At 34.7% G+C, this 18,301-nt stretch overlaps 1 protein-coding gene across 5 annotated transcripts in view; it reads right to left on the minus strand.

Annotated features, from left to right (window-relative positions):
• THSD7A (thrombospondin type 1 domain containing 7A) overlaps positions 1-18,301 on the minus strand; it is a 295,397-nt gene that overhangs the window by 276,629 nt on the left and 467 nt on the right. The window contains exon 1 of one of the 5 annotated variants that reach the window (XM_032181673.1): positions 2,777-2,791. The exons of the other annotated variants lie outside the window; for them this stretch is intronic. The gene's annotated coding sequence lies outside the window, so the exon portion shown is untranslated. Of the gene's footprint in view, positions 1-2,776; positions 2,792-18,301 lie in introns of those variants that run through there. 5 annotated transcript variants of the gene reach the window in all.

Here is an 18,301-nt window from a genome sequence, read left to right on the forward strand (position 1 = left end):
TTCATGTTTTGAAAGATGTTGCTATTACTTGCCTTAAAGGAGAAGTTTACTTAATAAAATTTACTCTTGATAAGATATAAGTTTTTTCACTGAGTGATTGGACTTATTTTATAACTTTTTTTTTTTTTTTTTTTCTATTATTTGAAAATATATACTGCCATCCTATCTGAGAGAGAAGAACACAAAATAATCTTAAATAGTCACAACAATCCTCAATTTTGTCAATAATATAATGATAATGTCCAAAAATTTTGAACAGAGCACACACAAATCACCCCTTTTATTCACCTCCACTAAGATGAGCTAATCTATTTTCTAAATGAAACATTTGTATTGCTGTAACATTTCTCAGTAATGAAAATCACTTCTCTGATCATGCTGATTTAAGGGTTGCGAGCTGTCTGCTTTAATCAACTCAGAATGAATTTGTAGAGCAGATTCTGCAATAATTCACTGTTATGCTGCTTCAATATTCCAGTTTCTACCAGAACTCGATTTATTAAAAGTTAGACTCAAGAAAAAGATAAATTAAATCATAGATGAATTTACACTTAATAATGCAAATTAAATACAATTTTTAGGGTCACGCTTTATTAGACAAAATAAACAGTAATTGTTAAGGCTATGGTTGAAACTATCCTGGCTAGTTTGGTCATGAAAGCACTTTTCAGAAACTCATATGCTACTATGATACTCTTGTAAGTGTCTTGAAAGGAACATCTAAGTTATCAAGCAATTAATTCAGAGTTAAAAACTTGGTGTCCTTTGATGTTGTTTTCAAGACAGAAGACAGAAATGTTCAAAAGCTATTTCTCTTGTATTTTAAGGAATTAGAATGGCATATTAGTGTTTTGCTGTGACAATGACATTCTATTTATTCAAAATAAAAAATAGGTTATTAAATAACAATTATTTGAAGTAATATTTTACGCCTTCAGATCCAGAAAACATATAGTGCTCTTCATAAAGACATATAAAGACCAGATTCCAGAACTGAGAACTTGAACTTGGATTCTAGGAGGAGACTAAGGGCTGTCTGGCTGTTGGCAGCAGTTAGCATATATTTTGAAAGCACAAAGAGGACAAACAGAGAGCTCATACAAATAAATTATCTCATACCAAATCTAGTCAAAGTCATTAGATCCCATGGAGATGGATACAGGTAAACAGTACTTTTTTTTTTTTTTTTTTTTTCAATTATTGATTCCTACATTTGCATAACCACCACCAAGTATTAAGATTGATCATATCACTAAAGATAACTTTAAGGGCTCAGCAAGGTCTGTATCTTTATCAGGGTCAGTGAAATCATTCTCATATATTAAACCCATTGGGTTAATATATGGTGGCTCTCAAAATGCTAAGAGTTTATTTGCTCCTTGCTTCCCATTGAAAGACAATATTTTATACAACATCGAAACCACTTACTATAGGGGCAAGAGAGTCAGAGGCCTGAGATCTTAGGATTCAGAGCATTGACCACAGCAGCCTAATTCATAAAAGATCCTGTGTTCATAATAGTACACACTGTGTACAGAATAATTGAGAGAAATGCTAACAGATTTATTTTTGAGATAAACTGTTTTCAAAACATTTTAGTTTCACTTGCTCTTTTCTTAGCAACACAACATGACTGTGTGCAACTAATGCTCTGTGACAGATTTTGCCTGTTGCAAATTACTCCCAGGAAGAGGGACTTCATGGCATGCTTCTCCTTATGGCAATTTTAAAGAAAATTATATTGATTTTATCCTGAAAAACCACCCCCAGCACAGCACTGCTGACAGGACCCTCAGAGGGACATGGTCCATGCCAGCAGACTGAGATGCAAGGCGCAGTGCTGAGGGCTGAGACAAGAGGCCAGGAGGGAGATGACTCCCCACGCACCAAGGCCTGGGGTATGAAGGCTGCCAATTAAATGGAAGCAAAATCCCACCTCAGGTAGCTGCAGGACCAAAAAACAATGCTAAAATCAAAAGGTATAATGAAGAACAACCAAGACAGTGAAGTGTTTTTCACAGCAGAGGTGTTGGATCATAAGGCTGAAGAAGGAACAGCAAGTCAACACCAGCTTCTGCAAGATGCCAAGAACGGGCTGACTTGGCAAACTTTCCACAGAGTACTTAACTGGAAGTCAGATGATCATATGATAAAACGCCTGAAGAGGATTGAAGTTTAGCATTTCTTACCCTGTTTTGTATTCAAGCCAGAGGGAAACCTGTAGCAAGAACAGCCTACTGATGGAAAATAGCTCAGGTCTCCCCTAGAGTTTAATAAATGCTCAGCATTTTCTGTACAACTTCTGGTCAGCTGAAAGCAGAGGCAGGATATTAATCTCATTCACAAAGGGCCACACGGGATCTTTAAGGATATGCCACATTATACCTCCAAGCAACGTGTTCATTTTTACAAGTCTAAACTAAACCAGAGTACAGAGGAATTAAAACCCATTTCAGTGGAGTTAGTATACAACACAGGAAAACCACCATCTCTCACAGAAAACTGTCCAACCATTAAATAAACTGTTCTTTTATTCTTTTTTTAATCTTGGGAATTAAAATGTCAGAACCTCCCTTCTCCTACAGCCACAGTTCAATGTGATTTAATACTAAATCATTAATCATAGTTTTATTTTCAAGTTCTCTATCACATGAGAAACAATAAAAGGCTCCTTCATTTCTCCACCTTAATTATTTTAATTATTTCTAATGTTACTAAGTAAAAAGCATTTGCACACAAACAGGATTCCAAGACTAAAAGAAAAACAAAAGCTCACATGAACTTTTCTCCTTTTCCCAGTAGTTGTGCATTTAGACATGGAGCTATGGAGAAAACAGCATCCACAAGGAGGACAGTGCAACATTTCTGGCTCAGTCTTAGCTCCTTCTGAGGCCAACAGAAGAAATGCCACCAGCCTCATCCCCTCAGGCTTTTGACTCTCACATTTCCTATAAAAGAAGTGTTTAATCCTGTGCAGCACTGACAGAAGACAATTAGCAGACAAAAAAACAAGATGCCCAAGTCCTTATTGCTGGTAGGCAACATTAAATCAAGCAAAGATTATATGAATGCATATTCTTACTGTTTGTAAAAATCTTCAGACTGTCTTGCCATCATTGTTTGTATTGGAACTCATTAGGAAAAAAAGCACTTACATCCAGTAAACGGGACTATTTCAGGAAACACGCAAACATTTAGTTCTTCTCCTAACAAGAAGCAACTTTTCTCAGTATGAAAACAAAACACAATTACTTAAATGAGCCCAACCAATGCTTTCCAGTTTATTCTTTTTAAAATCAAAGGCAGATGTACTCTAGTTTGAATTTAATTATAATCAGTATTACACAGGAGGCCACAGTAAATAAATACTGGGTATTAACCAAGCATATATTAAAAAAAAAAAAAAAAAAAAAAAAAAAAAGTTTACAATAAATAATAACAATTAAAAAAATAAAAAATAAAGCACCTGAAACATTCTCATCTGCAACAGCTTCCTGCTGGAAGCACTGCGGTGCAGGCTTGAGCAATGCTGGCTCAATCTCACGTGCCCTTCTTCAGCACTGACTGCACTATTAAACTGACTTCCAGATTAAAAACTCTTCTAGCTTACTTAAATAGAGACCATTGTTATCCTTTTATTTTTTTTTTTATTCTGTTTATGCAACCTCTCAGCTGAAAAAAAAAAAAAAAAAAAAAAAAAAAAAATTGCTTCAGTCCTTCCTGGTTTGTTTCCAAAGTCCAGTATTTCTTAATTCTGTTGTTCAGACACAGCTAAATCCTTTCCTGAAGTGTACTTAGCACACAGAGGCTCTTTGTTGCACTTTACCACTAAACAAAAAAAAAAAAACAGGAATGTCCTTACCCATCACGGGCTAAGGACAGTATTTTCATAATGCTTCTGAATTCATGGTTTGGAAGGACACAACCATCAATGGTGGTACCACCATGGGAAACACTGCTACAATCCTCTGAATACTTGAATGCATGAGAAATAGCAGCATTACTATTGCATACAAGCAATAAATCAGATCTCTCAAGAGTACATACTCTTGAGAGAGTATGTGCCTGCTAGACAAAATGTTTGAATCACAGCACTTGAACGCAGACAATTTTTACCTGGGTCTAATGTTCACCCTCACTGAAAGCACTCTGTTGCCAGTGAGTCTCTCCTGCTTTGCTACATGAAAACACGACATGAATGACAGAAAGTTCCCTCTGCCCCCAGCTAAGGGTTTGCAAAGGACACACTCAGATTCCCGTGGATCATGCCAACACTCTCACTGAACCACTGGCTTATGAACAAAAAGCTCTACTGGCACTGTTTGCATCTGTGATGAATACACACATACAGGTGCTGCTTCTCAACCTGCAATTCTCATATCACAGAAAGCTGTTTCAAGAAAAAGAATACATTTAATATTTTTTTGAATAAATCTCAAAATACAATGGCAAGTGCAGAAGGAGCAACCAGAGCCAGGGCAAAAGACAAAGGTATGAATTTTACTCAGCTATGCAGACTGTATTTCTATTGCATGTTTCTTTTTAGAACTTTAGTCACAGCTACTTTTTCCAAAAAGTTACAGAATTATTCCTTATTCATAAGGAATGATTGTCCCATCCTGCTGAAGCAAAATTTATGTATTTAATTGAAAATAGTGTGGCATTTGGGCTACGTTGTTCATCAACAAATGGCATGCTGGAAAAAAATAAAATAAAATAAAAAGGTGGGTGGGGAGGATGTAAAAGCAGAAAGTCAGAAAAATGCAACAGTAAGAGTGTCTCCCTGCAGTTGTCACTCCCCATAATCAGATTGGATAAAAGTGGAGCACCTGTTAAAAACACAGCAAATAGGAGAAACAACACTTCATTCAGGGCTCAGTACTGCATGGGATTTTATTCAAACCCACTGTTACTGAAGGGCCATTCTGTAATAATATTGTAATTCAAAATAATCACAAAAGATGAACAAATCCACCACAGTTGAGAACTAGAATAATACCTACATCACCTTAGTAAGACTGACCTATACCACCTTTAACAACTTTAAATAGGAGACCTATATACAAAGTCTAAAAAACTTTATAGTCAGTTTAAAAGACAACAGTGGTGTATCTAAAGACAATTAATCACAGCCATACAGCACTGGTGTATCATCTATCAAAAAGTTTAACAGAACCAAAAAAAAAAGTCAGTGTTACAAGGAAAGCAAAAGGACATCCCAATCTTGGCAAGCGCAAAAACCTGTCAAATGCAAAAATAATCAGCAAGTTTAAACTACAGGAAGAGTGGCCAAAACAACTTTGGACAACATTTTAAAACAGAGACTAATAATAAGCATAATAAACAATTTCCCCCTAACCAATCAAGGAAAAAAAAAAAAAAAAAAAAAAGTACTAAAGTAAAATAAAGCTATAGGAAAAAAATGAAAAAAAAATTAAATGAGTCCCCTGCAATGGCAAACAGCTCAGAGATTTAATTCTAGAGATGGGTTGTTTGTTTTCCCCTTTTTCTTTGTACAATGAGCTTGAGAAACTTTACAAACTGAAGAGTCAGAAAAAAAGAAAAAAAAAAATGGTTCTAGAACAAGTTAAGAAAATGGATAGTAACAAATCATTAGGACCAGAATGCATTAATCCAAGAGCTCTGAAGGACCAAATATGAAAATATTTATTTCTGAAATGAGAAATATCACTGGAATGGAAGACAGAAGACAGTAAATGTGATGACAATTTAAAAAAAGATCCCAAAGAGAACACAGGGAACATGCTCTTAAGTCTGCCTTCCAAAATTGGCAAATTGGTTGAAAATGTAATCAAGAATGGCATTATTCTACATATGAATATAGACATTATACCGAAGAAGCATCAGTATAAATTCTGTAGAGAAAAATCAAAATAAGCATTTACTAGCATTCTTTAAAGAACTTGAGAACTGGTAATGCTGTTAACACAGTGATATTGAATTTCCAGAAACCTTTCTGACTATTCCTCGTAAAAGTCTCTTAAATAAATTATTTTGTTGGATTATTTTAGGTGTGCTTATTTATAGATCATAATTGATACATGGGTATTAATATCTGATTAAGAGACAGGAAAAAAAAGGCTAAGGAGAAGAAAAAAAAAGATCATTTTCACAATGATGCAAGGTTATCGGCATTGTACCAGAAGAATCTATAGCATTCAATGAAAACTTTCTGGAAGACGGATGAAGCAATAATGATAGTAATTTAGAATGCTCAATGTTGCAGAAGGATCTCAAGAAAACAATTATGGATGGTTGTAGTAGTAGTAAAGCATAAGTCATTAAACATCATGCTCAAGCAAAAATCTAGACTTTGAAAATACCAAACTGCTGACTACTGGAAATCAATAGTAACCTCTAAGCAAAACATCACTATGTGCTACCTCTGTTTCTTATAATCTTTCCTAAGAATCAATTATTTATCAATGTTGAAAATTTTCTGAGAACTATCATCTAATTAAATAGAAATTCTCATGTAATTTCATTTCTATTCCCCATCAATAATAATTGGAAAAATATTTTGTTTTTACATTTTAATAACTTTAGTATATTCTGTATTTTTAATTTTAATGTAAAAATAAGAAAACTTAGCAATGGTCAGTATTAAATATCTAACATATTAAAAACTCCTTTACACCAACAACGTTTTCATTTCATTAAGTTTTCAGGGTACTGAGAGCTAAGGAATCTTATTTGCAATTTATCAAGAATTGCAGAAAAACATGTGTCCAGTAACTGATTTAGAGGTTACTAACATAGTTTTTGAACTAATAAAGGAAAATAAAATAGTCCCCCTTTTCTGGCAGCTGCCATATTATTTTTTATACTATAAGAAAAAAATAGAAAATATACACTAAAAAACTCCTGAAGTCTTCAATATTAATTCCTGCAGAAGCATTTGCTAATGTTTCTATCCAACATGACAACCAAGCTCCTTACTTTAAAGTATGTGATGAACTTTTCTATCTTCTAAATGACCTTCAGGAGGAAAGTTTTCTAACTGCAATGAAGCCATCAAAGAACTTCCCCTGAATTATATGATATGTAGTATTTATCAGGACTTGGTCACACTGCACATTTTTGGATAAACCAAACTGCAGTCTAACTCCTTCCATGTATTTACATCCTTCAGTGTCCAAGTCCAAACTTAAATATGGAAGTGTTTAAGCTGATACACATAGTTAGAAGAACAAATGACAGCATGCAACTAGAAGAATGTGTTTTACATATTGAAGACTGGCAATTTATTCACTCACTGTAGACTTGCCATAAATTATTTTCTACTGGAGAACCATTCTTCTTCAGAAATTACATTACATAGGTAACAAATGACTATTAGCTTAAAAACAGTCTTTTAAATAATTTCATAACAGACATTAGCTTAAAAACAGTCTTTTAAATAATTTCGTAACAGACATATTTCTGAATTATTAATTTCTTTTGGAAGCCTATTAAGATATAAAGTTCTACGTCAAGACTAGTTAAATAAATGTTTTAGCTGTGACCTTAAGCCGAATTTGTTCCAAACAGCTGATAAAGTCTGAAAGCAGAAATTCAATTTTTTCTTTGTACTGTAACCCAGAGCATGGGAAGGAATTTTCTACTCATTATCATACTTTCCATTTATATCTCTGAGAGAAAATGTCTCCTTTGTTCATGAGAAACAAGCAAAAAAGATGACAAAAGTTAATTTCTAAAGGCATCACAAAGCAATTTTATCCAAAGACATTCTTCCTATACTAGTTGCACTGAACAGCAATTGGCTGCCAGGCTTAAGATGTGGTTCAGAGTATAAAATGACATTACATTAGGCAACTGCTTATAGGACTAACTTCAAGATTATACATAGCAAAGTTTAGATTAAAAAAAAAAAAAAAAAAAAAAAAAAAAGTTAAGCAACAAAAGAATTCTAATTACTTCATCTGAATAATTTGAATTTACTTTTACATCATTACAGTAAGTGTTGTTAGTCTCCATTGTCTGCACTTTTTATTTAGCAAGAAGTAGAAGAAATAGTAATAGAAAATGGCCTTTGTTTCATCAGTAGCACTTCTATGACAAGTTGTGCCTTCAGCATACACTCATTCCAATGGGAGCCACTGCATTCAAGGCCAGGATGGATGTGGCTCTAGGCAGCCTGATATAGTGGTTGGCAACCCTGTCCAGAGCAGGGGGGTTGAAACTAGATGATCTTTAAGGTCCTTTTCAACCCAGGGCATTCTATGATTCTATGATTCATATGGGAGGCATTTAATTCCAGTTTCCCATAATTAATCCTTCTCTTCTTCATAAATTCATAATGTAAAGTTATTTGTAGCAGAACTATGTATAATATTTGCTCTTTTTGCCAAATAAGGTTGCTTCTAATGATTTTGCAAGTTGACCAAGCATCTGGGTCACCAAAATTGCTACTTGCATGTCAAAGAACTATGAAGTTCTCTTCAAGTCATTACCAGCTTCTTTCCTAAATCAGAACACACACAAAAGAAGTGATAACCCCAAGTGTTCCTAAAAACTCTAGTGGGGCAGGGGAACCTGCATCACAAAACCAGTAAACTTTTCTTAGACAAACAAAGCTATGTTTGTTGTAGACCAAAAATCACAGATCATTGGAAGAGGTTCACCTAGAAAGTAGTGCAATTTAATGGATTAGAAATGGTCTGAAGAGTACATAAAAGTCATTCAAGAAGACCCACACCAATGAAAGTCTTTCCACTGTCTTTGGTGTCAGTGGATCAGATCATGCCAACAGTTTCTGTACTCTGGATGCTTTCTATGCTTATTTTTTTCATTTATGTGAACCTTGTACATGCTAACAGAAAACTTGTTAAGTCTGACAAGGTCAATGTGTAAAATATCAAATTACAACAAAATACTAGTGTCAGTGCCAAAAATCTCAAGTATCACTCATCTTCAACCATTACAGATTCTGCTGTATGGCAAAGACTGAGGATATGCCATCCTATTACGCAGCAAGTTTAGGAAAACAAAAGCTTACTAGAGGATCATGAAAGGCCTGGAAAAGGTCAGACAGAGAAAAAAAAAAAAAAAAAAAAAGGTTTATAACAAAGTATTTGTGATATAATAACCTACTGTTTTAAAAAGCAAGACAGTGTTTTACTTCAAAAACACTACATTCCATTACTAAAAAGCAACAAAACCTATAAGAAAACTAATTTTTAGACATACATGATCTTTTTAGAGACCTACCTAGTTGCAATTTGAGCAACCCATGCTCTTACACGAGCATAAAAAATAATTTTATACAGTGAATACGATTAATTAACAAATAAAATGCATATTTAATACACAGACTTTTGAGTGGGAATAAACCAGTGACCAAACAACATTTCTACACACAGAAAAAAAGTTTAAAGAGCTTGATTTTTGTCAGCCCAATTTCTGAAGTCCCAGTTCAAAAATGTAGGTCAAGTTTCATACTGATTCCAAAGTTTCTCAAAGTCAGCTTGCAGTGAAAGCCTGACCCATTTTGAACAGAACTATCAAAAATTAAAAGAAATTATATGAAAAATCAGGCAGCTGCATCACTTTTGATAATACCTTTTCTCATTAAAGGGCTCACATATGAAGTACATTTTCATAGGAATTCCATACTCTGAAGGAGAGGTTGCTGTGATAAACCCATATGCATCTCAAGGCTGATTAGGCATCTCAAGATAGATTAGATTAAGATAGATTTCTGTGTCTTATTAATAATTAATTTTTATTAATAATTCCCACAGTGAGCAAGTGCTAATATCATGGTTGAGCACAATGGAAAATTACTACTTTTTCTGACCTTTATGCACTATCCATAAATAATAAAACACCAAAACCCAGAAAATATAATCTTCCTTGCACCTGTCTAAGTAATCTAAAACTGTCTTCTTTTTCCCATTTTTGCTTGGATTTCACTTCCACTCCAGAAATATAACTGCTATACAGCTTCATTCTTTCAGAAAAGTTAAAGGATGACTACTCTAAATCAGTTCTATCGTCTTCCTTTTTAAGCATTTGAAACAGAATAATGGGAAACATTAGATATGGTTTTGGACAAATTTCTTCTAATCAGTAAAACTGACCTAAATACTATCTCAGAGGATATTTAATTGGAAAATAATCTTTTGCAAATTTCATCCAAAATGTTTGAGCAAGAAGATTTCTACACTAAAAGTCATATTTTCTGAGGCATTTTCAAGAATAGGTTAATTCTGACTATTAAACAATTTTATTATGAAAAACAGTTGTCAGATATTTTTTCTCCCTCATCCTTCCTTAAATCAAAAGTAACTGTATTGAATTTGCTGCTTTTAGTACAGCAAAAGAAATCATTAGTCCTCGCTCTTTAAAAATTCCTGCTAATACACTTCAAAGTGTTATTTCAGGTACAAACAAGATTACAGTTTCTTAATACACACACTGCAGTTTTACTTTGAGGATAATTCACGAGAAATTCAGGAAAAGTCCTCTATTAAGAACAGCTGCTCTGGTAAATGGACTTCCCTAGCCTGAGAATTTCTAGCTATAACCTTTGCACTTTACTATCACAGAATACAAACTAATACTGTACCTGGGATATAACTCTTTATTAATAGCTAAATATCTTTTAGTAGAGCAGCTCTTAAGATCATTTTTAATATCAACAGGTTGCATTTTCATATTAAGCTATCATTTTCAAGGACAAGACCTCAGGTCTCTCAAATTGATGGGATAATATCCAAAACTTCCCTTTGCAGTCAGATATATCATTAAGATACATATATGTATATAAGTATATACATATATATATATATATAATCTTATATATATATATCTTATATATTAGTATATACACACATATGAGATATATATGTATATATATATTATATATATACACATTTATATATATATATACTTATAGATATATAAACACATTTATAAATATAAATGTATAACTTATCAAGATAACTATGATTTTGAGACATACATATAAGGCTAGATGATAGATCAAATCATCTGCCATCAATGGAATTATATCAATTACTTGTGGAGAACATTATCTGAAGCTCTCTGAAGTTGTACCAGAAGATGACTTTTGTGCAGAAGATAAATAGTACAGCCTTCATTTATCTTAACATGCTCTGAAAATCTGAGGTGAAAATAAAATTTCTTCTGCAATGGAATCTTTGGAAAAAGGAAAAAAAAAAAAAAAAAGAAAGCTTTTTGAACTATTTTACTTTATACAGAATATACATTTCAATAAAGTCAAATATTCAGAAAGAATTACTTTGGTTGAAAACTCTTACTGAAGACCTTTAAAACTTCCAGCCTATTAATTTTAGATATGGTACCCAGGCCAGATAATTTATATCAGGAAGAAAAAAAAAAGCATCTGATTAAAAAAAAATTAAAAAGTTTTTCTATTCAAACATTTATTTTGCAAACAGCACTAGTTCACCTTCAGTGAAATCGATTATGCTTACCATGCAATATTTGAAGGGTACACTGTATTGTAATTTACCTCTTTCACTTCTCTAAGCATGCACTTCTCAAACTGTGCAGATTCAATTTGACCAGAACATCTAAGAAAGACAGCCAAGACAGAAAAAAAAATACCATTTACAAAAAATTATTTCTATACAAAGATAGACTAACCTTTTCCTCAACACCACCAGCTCATGAACTCAAACAGGGAGAACAACATTCCTCCTCTGCTGAAGCAAAAGGGAACTTTAATACTGACTACAAGGAGGTTGGATATCAACCCCTAAACTAAGAAAAGATGTAAGAAGTTTAACTGATTACTTATTTAGGTAACTAATCTTTTAACAGGTTGTCCACTTATTTTTAGATACTACAACTAATTTAAAGTTTCTTTTTCCATAATTTTCTATATGCCTTCCACAACCTAATATATGCATATCTTCTGTATTGCATCCTACTTCCAAGTGTAACGACCCTCAAAATCCAAGATTGATTTTGGCTTTACCCTGATCAATATTAATCTCCAAGATATATTAGACTTTACATTGACCTAAACAAAGAAGTCATTACATGTATATTAGTCAGTCTCCAAAACATTTATTAAATTAATTTCAGAGACCACAAAAGGTGTATTGTTACCACCATTTCTATCTGGGATTTCCATCCATCATCTTTAAGAAGATTTACATGCGACCAATAATTCACATAATCACAGTCACTATAGTGGATTTGTCAAAATGTCTTGACCCATATGCTATTATTCTGAGATTAATCTTTTTGTATTTAATTGGAGGAACAACACCAAATTACACAGCTATTGGACTATTAGAATCCAATCTTACACACATTAAAGTCAATGGGAGAATACATCTCCTCTGTTCAGTAACAGCATTGAGCTCAAAGAGTGGCAGGAGATTATAACACTGTAATTAGACTTTCAGTCCCACTGAAAGCAAAGGGAGAGAAACTTTTTCAATAAAAAGACTTCAACCTCACATTTTTAAACAAAGAATCACAGCACCCAGAAGTGTATTTATATAAATCTAATTTTTGAAAACTAGATATTTCTGACAACCTTTTTTTATGATACTGGCTAATCTCAAGATAGGAATATAAGACCTATATACACATAAATGTTAACATAATGACAAAATTGTTACTGACCTATTCTGGGTAATCTCCTGATCACTTTCATTCTGTTTCAATGAAACAAAACCAAGACTTCCACATAATAAAAACACAAAGGGGAGAGAGAAGAGAGAGAGAAATACAAGCTACATTTCATAGATTTTACAAGTAAAACTAGTGATTTCATTTAAGTCATTCTTCCTTATTTTGATTTTTTTTTTACACAAAATGTAAATTTTCCTCCTTATTATAGATTTCAGTAGAATCATTTGCATTTCAGATAGATAATACAATTTACACTTTGCATAGTAAAAACCTCATATTGTAAATTATTTGAGGCAATAACCATGTGTTTATTCTCTCCCCCAGGCACTTTAACCTAAATTAAATAAATAATTCTACAACCTTGCTGAAATGTTATTAGGCAAAACTAATATTAAACATTCCATGAAATTTCTATTCAGAAGTCTTAATATAATAAAAAACAATATAATGCCATTTATTTTTAAATACAGACACTTAAAATACTAATACACACTATATACTTAGAAGTTTGACACATCAGAAGTATTAGCTTAAAAACTTAAGTTTAAACTTTTGATTATTCCAGCTTTGGGGATACAGATATCAAAAGACATCGGAGTAGTCAGAAAAAAAGTTATTTGTAAACACAAAGGAAGAGAAGCTGCTTATGATCTGAATCATAAAGGTTGGAAAAGACCTCCAAGGTCATCTGGTCCAACCACCACCTTACTGTCAATGTCACCCACTAAACCATATCCCTAAGCACCAAATCCAACTTTTCCCTGAACACCCCTATGGATGGTGACTCCATCACTTCCCTTGGCAACGTGTTCATAATAGACAACAATAAAAAATGGATCCATCCTGGGCTGCATCAAAAGTAGGTCAAGCAGGCCAGCAGGTCAAGAGAAGTGACTCTTCCCTTCTGCTCTGCTCTCGTGAGACCCTACCTGGATCACTGTGTTCAGCTCTGGGTCCCCAGCATAAGAAAGACGTGGGCCTGTTGGAGTGAGGCCAGAGGGCCACAAGGGTGATCAGAGGGCTGGGGTACCTCATCTATGAAGACAGCGTGAGAGAGTCGGAGTTGTTCAGGAGAGAAGGCAGCTTCAGGGAGACCTTACAGTGGCCTTAACCACTTAACTTAGGCCCACCTTAACGTGGGCCTACAGGAAAGACAGGGAGGGACTCTCCCAGGAATCGTAGTGCAACAGTAGACAGGCTGTAATGGTTTTATACTACAAGGAAGAAATTCTTCACTCAGAGGGTGCTGAAGCAGTGGAAAAGGTTGCCCAGAGAAGCTGTGGATACCCCATCCCTGGACATGTTTAAGGCCAGGCTGGATGGGGCTCTGGGCAACCTGGTCTGGTGGAAGGTGTCCCTGCCCATGGCAGTGAGGGTAGAACCAGGTGATCTTTGAGGTCCCTTGAACCTGAGCCGTTCTATGATTCTATGTCTAATGAACAGTTGAAAGCCAAATGTTGACAGCTTGTGTTATAACCTGAAATGCAATCAGTTTTGCTGAAGATCCTAGCATGCCACAAAAAAAAAAAAAAAAAAAAAAAAAAAAAAAAAAAAACAAGACATTTTGTTATGCACATTAACACTCTTCTAAGCTTGTCTGGACTTTCCTTTTAAAATTCTCTATTGATATCAGCGTTCAGCTCCACAAACCACTGGGAACACTTTACTAACTGTTATTGATGAGAAGAATGTCTTAAAACATCTACACTATCTATTTTTTTAATGTTCATCTTACAAAAGGATTCTGATTGGAAAGAATTTTAAGTATTTTGCATTTTCAGGAGGAACTGATGAGAGCTCATCAGGTAACAAAGAGGGGGAGCCCATCTCAAGCACAGTGTGAGGAGTGAGAAAGCAGGAGACATTCATCTCCCACTTGACTTGAGGGCTGCTGGAGGAAAGGCAAAGGGAAAAAGAAGATAGAGACAGGCTGCACACAATATGGCTTTAGCCTATTCAGGCACAAACAAGCAGCTTAAATAAATGTAGAAGAGGAGAAATTACTTGAGGGGGTTAAATATTGGCAAGAGCCAAAAAAAAGAAGAAAGGATTTCTGAAGCTGCATTTTAAACAGACTGAATGGGAACTGGATTGGCACATTACATGCCATGAAATTTAAAGCTTTGACAGAAGTTAAATGCAACAATTTCCCTGGGCCTATTCTGCTGCTGAACATATAATTCCCTCTGTAAAATAGAAAAACTTTATCTCAAAACTTCTGTAGTGCTTCTCTATCCCTCTCTGCTGCCACTGAGTGCTTCAGAATCCACTTGTTCTAACAGGAAAACATTTTGTAAATTTCTGTAGGAAACTTTATTCAGGGGCAGTACATATTCAGTTGTTCTTGTGCAATAATGTTTTTTGTGAGGCACTGGAACAGGCTGCCCAGGGAAGTGGTGGAGTCACCATCCCTGGAAGTCTTCAAAAGACGTTTAGATGTAGAGCTTAGGGAAATGGTTTAGTGGGGACTGTTAGCGTTAGGTCAGAGGTTGGACTCGATGATCTTGAGGTCTCTTCCAACCTAGAAAATTCTGTGATTATCACCAGGTTCTGCTCCCCATCTATCGATCCTCTCCCAAAGCCACAGATTGTGTCTATAGCTTTCACCTCACTTGGAAGAAAAAAAAAAAAAAAAAGGAAAAAAAAAGCATCTCCTATATCTCTAGGGCAAGGAAAGCTCACTGCAGACCATCCTGTTAGCTCTTCTTGGCACCTAGTCCAATTTCACTTATTTCTTCTTGAGCATGTGTGATCACAACATTTTGCCTCATTGTAGGTTTTGTGAGATGACATTTGTATTTTATTAGATATTTCAAAACTCTCTCTTCAAAGGCATCATAAAACTGTATTTCCCATTACATCAGCAGCTCAGGTGATTATTCCTTTATTTCCAAACCACCCTCTAAATTTCCATTACAGAACAAAATTTACATATGTTATGAATACGTGTGCCAATTTATTACAACATCATTCCAAAGCCTCAGCTTCACCAATTTGAACATCAACATTTTAATAAAAAAAAATGACTTTGCAAAGAGAGGTTTGGTTTTCTTCCAAAAATTTTAAGAAAGCTGCTACACATTCACAAACCACAAGTCAACCATGTGAATATTAAAATGGATTCTCATTTTGAATCCAAAATTTTGATGTAAAAATTTTACAACAGTAAGTTTCAATCTGTAACATGCCAATGACTTGCAAGTGGTCTACTATACATAGTTAAGAAAGCAAGGCCCACTGACAACAAGTTAAACATTAATATGGAAATCTCCATACTTCCACTGGAAAATTTTTAGTGGTCTGCAAATTGAAAAAAAGTTGAAAATCACCTCTGGTATTACTGGGGCATCCTCCTTGCCTGTAGTAGCCTGCGGACAGGGCACAGTTCTGACAGGCACTGTGTGGTTATGATAAGTAAAGCTGACAGCTTAGGGAAAATATTGAATATACTTATCTCATGCATAATTTTACTTCTGGAAGAAAGGGTAACTTTTACATCAGAACAATCCAGAATAGCATATCGAAAGCTGTGATGCTTGTGCATATTAGCATTCCAGACCATCTTTTTCTTCATCTCCTTCACCACAAATTTAACCTGTTTTCAAACTTTGACTTGTAAAAGCAAGCAGATGAGAGAAGAAAGGAAGCAAGATTTTTTTTTTCATGTTATTAAAGGAAAGAACCCCAAGATATCCCTAGTATCTTCTAGATACTGTTTTCTTATGCAAGTGAAATACAGCTGGAGAAGGTAGACTATGCTATAGATGTTAAGATTAAAATTAAAATGCTTTCTCTTTCTGATTACATTCAGAGTACAACTTGAATAGCTTGATTAAGTACGGATTAAGTGCAATAGAGCAGTGACTTGCACTTTTACAATCTAAAGTGGTAAGGGAGAGGTAAGCATCAAGGAATTTCACCCAATTGACATTGAGCAGTTACCGAAGGAACTACGAAGAGTGAAAAGCAAGGAATTTTCAATATTGATTTCTCCTTTTTCCACATTATTTTTTCAGTAGGATCCAAATAAAAACTTTGTTGCTCACATGGATTTAAAGGAGGAGTTAACTGATGCAATCATAGTTCCCTTCCCCCACTGCTATGGCCAGCTGTGACACATACAGTGTGTAAGGCTGCTGTAATATAAGGTACACTGACATGAGATATAGCCCATAGAATTACTATGTCAGAATATTATCACTCTGTCAGCTTTCCACTTCTCCCTCTTGTCATAAAACACACAATGTGGGAAGATAAATGTGGATCCAAGTGCCTAAACACAGCTGGGATTTCTGCTGTACGTATGTTGTGCGTTCTGGTAAAACACATTTCAAAACAGGAGGAATAAAGTGATAGTTTCTAAAGATGCCCTAAATACCTCAGTTTAAAAGTACAAGTAATCTACAATATTAATCCTCAATCCAAGCCAATGACAATATATCCAAGCAAGGTCAAGTTCCATCTCATGAGAACAACTGCATTATACCTGTATAGCCATAAAATCAGTGAAACTTCTGAAAACTGCAGATAACAAAAACAAAAATTTCTCTACTGGTCTGCTGAATCTCAAGTCAGAACAGGTCTAACAAAAACAAGTAAACAAAAATCTTGATAAAAGAAGTCAGAAGCAATCATCTAATATCATAATACCAATGGCCTTAGCAAAATACGTCATTCCAAAAATCAGATCAATAATATGGCCAAAAGAGTAACAAATCTTGTATTTCAAAAATCCTCTGCTATTAAATTACAGCATGTCATTCTCAAGTAATTTTGATAACATTTGTCCCCCTGTCTTCTAAGTGCCCTTCAGGAGATCTGTCAGGGAAAAAATAAATAAATAAATAAATAAATAAATTTCAACAGGATCTTTGAGAAAAGACATGTAAAACTAGGAAATGACAAAATAGGTCGTCTGACCTATACAAAACTAGCAAATATTTTTAATGCCTTATTCTACCAATTAAGAGATGACCCGATCAGTTTTAAAAAGTGGACATTTTTTAATGAAGTGCAAAGGTCTAGTAAAATAAATTTCTCTGGTACAGTTACATCAAACTTAGTGCTGATTTATAAATTGCTATTTGTAGCTGTGGCAGAATTTTAACTCAGAATTACCTATCACAACCTCATAACGACATCAAATGGTGCCTACCACCCACAAAACTGCATCCATAACCCAGAACCCTTCTTGCATTTTCTATTAATTCCACAGATTTGCATTTCACTTAAGCGGAGCTATTAAAAGAAAACACCATCAGCTGGAATCTAACTTTATGCCAACAGCATTAACTATGAAAGTGATTTTTTTTAACCCTACCTTTTTCTTTACTTTCCTTCTGGTTGTTTAAGAGTGCTCCAGAAGAAATCTCTGTGGGAGGGGGGACACATCCGTCCCCATCCCTGCTGCTCTCTTTCCACATGCCTGCTTGCTACACTTCTAGCCCACCGAGCCTGTTACAAAACACCCCCGGACCAAGCAAGTAGCAGCACTCAGCTCCTCCAGGCGCAGTGCCCTGGGCCCTATTTCTGCTGGCAACTACAGCCCTGTGACACGCACTGAGTAATCTGAAAAATAAGATTGCTGTCCCACGTCCTTCAGACAACAACTATTTGCTTGAACAAAGCAACTTGACAGTTTCAC

Source organism: Aythya fuligula, chromosome 2 (assembly GCF_009819795.1).
Source record: "Aythya fuligula isolate bAytFul2 chromosome 2, bAytFul2.pri, whole genome shotgun sequence".
Classification (NCBI taxonomy): Eukaryota; Metazoa; Chordata; class Aves; order Anseriformes; family Anatidae; genus Aythya; species Aythya fuligula.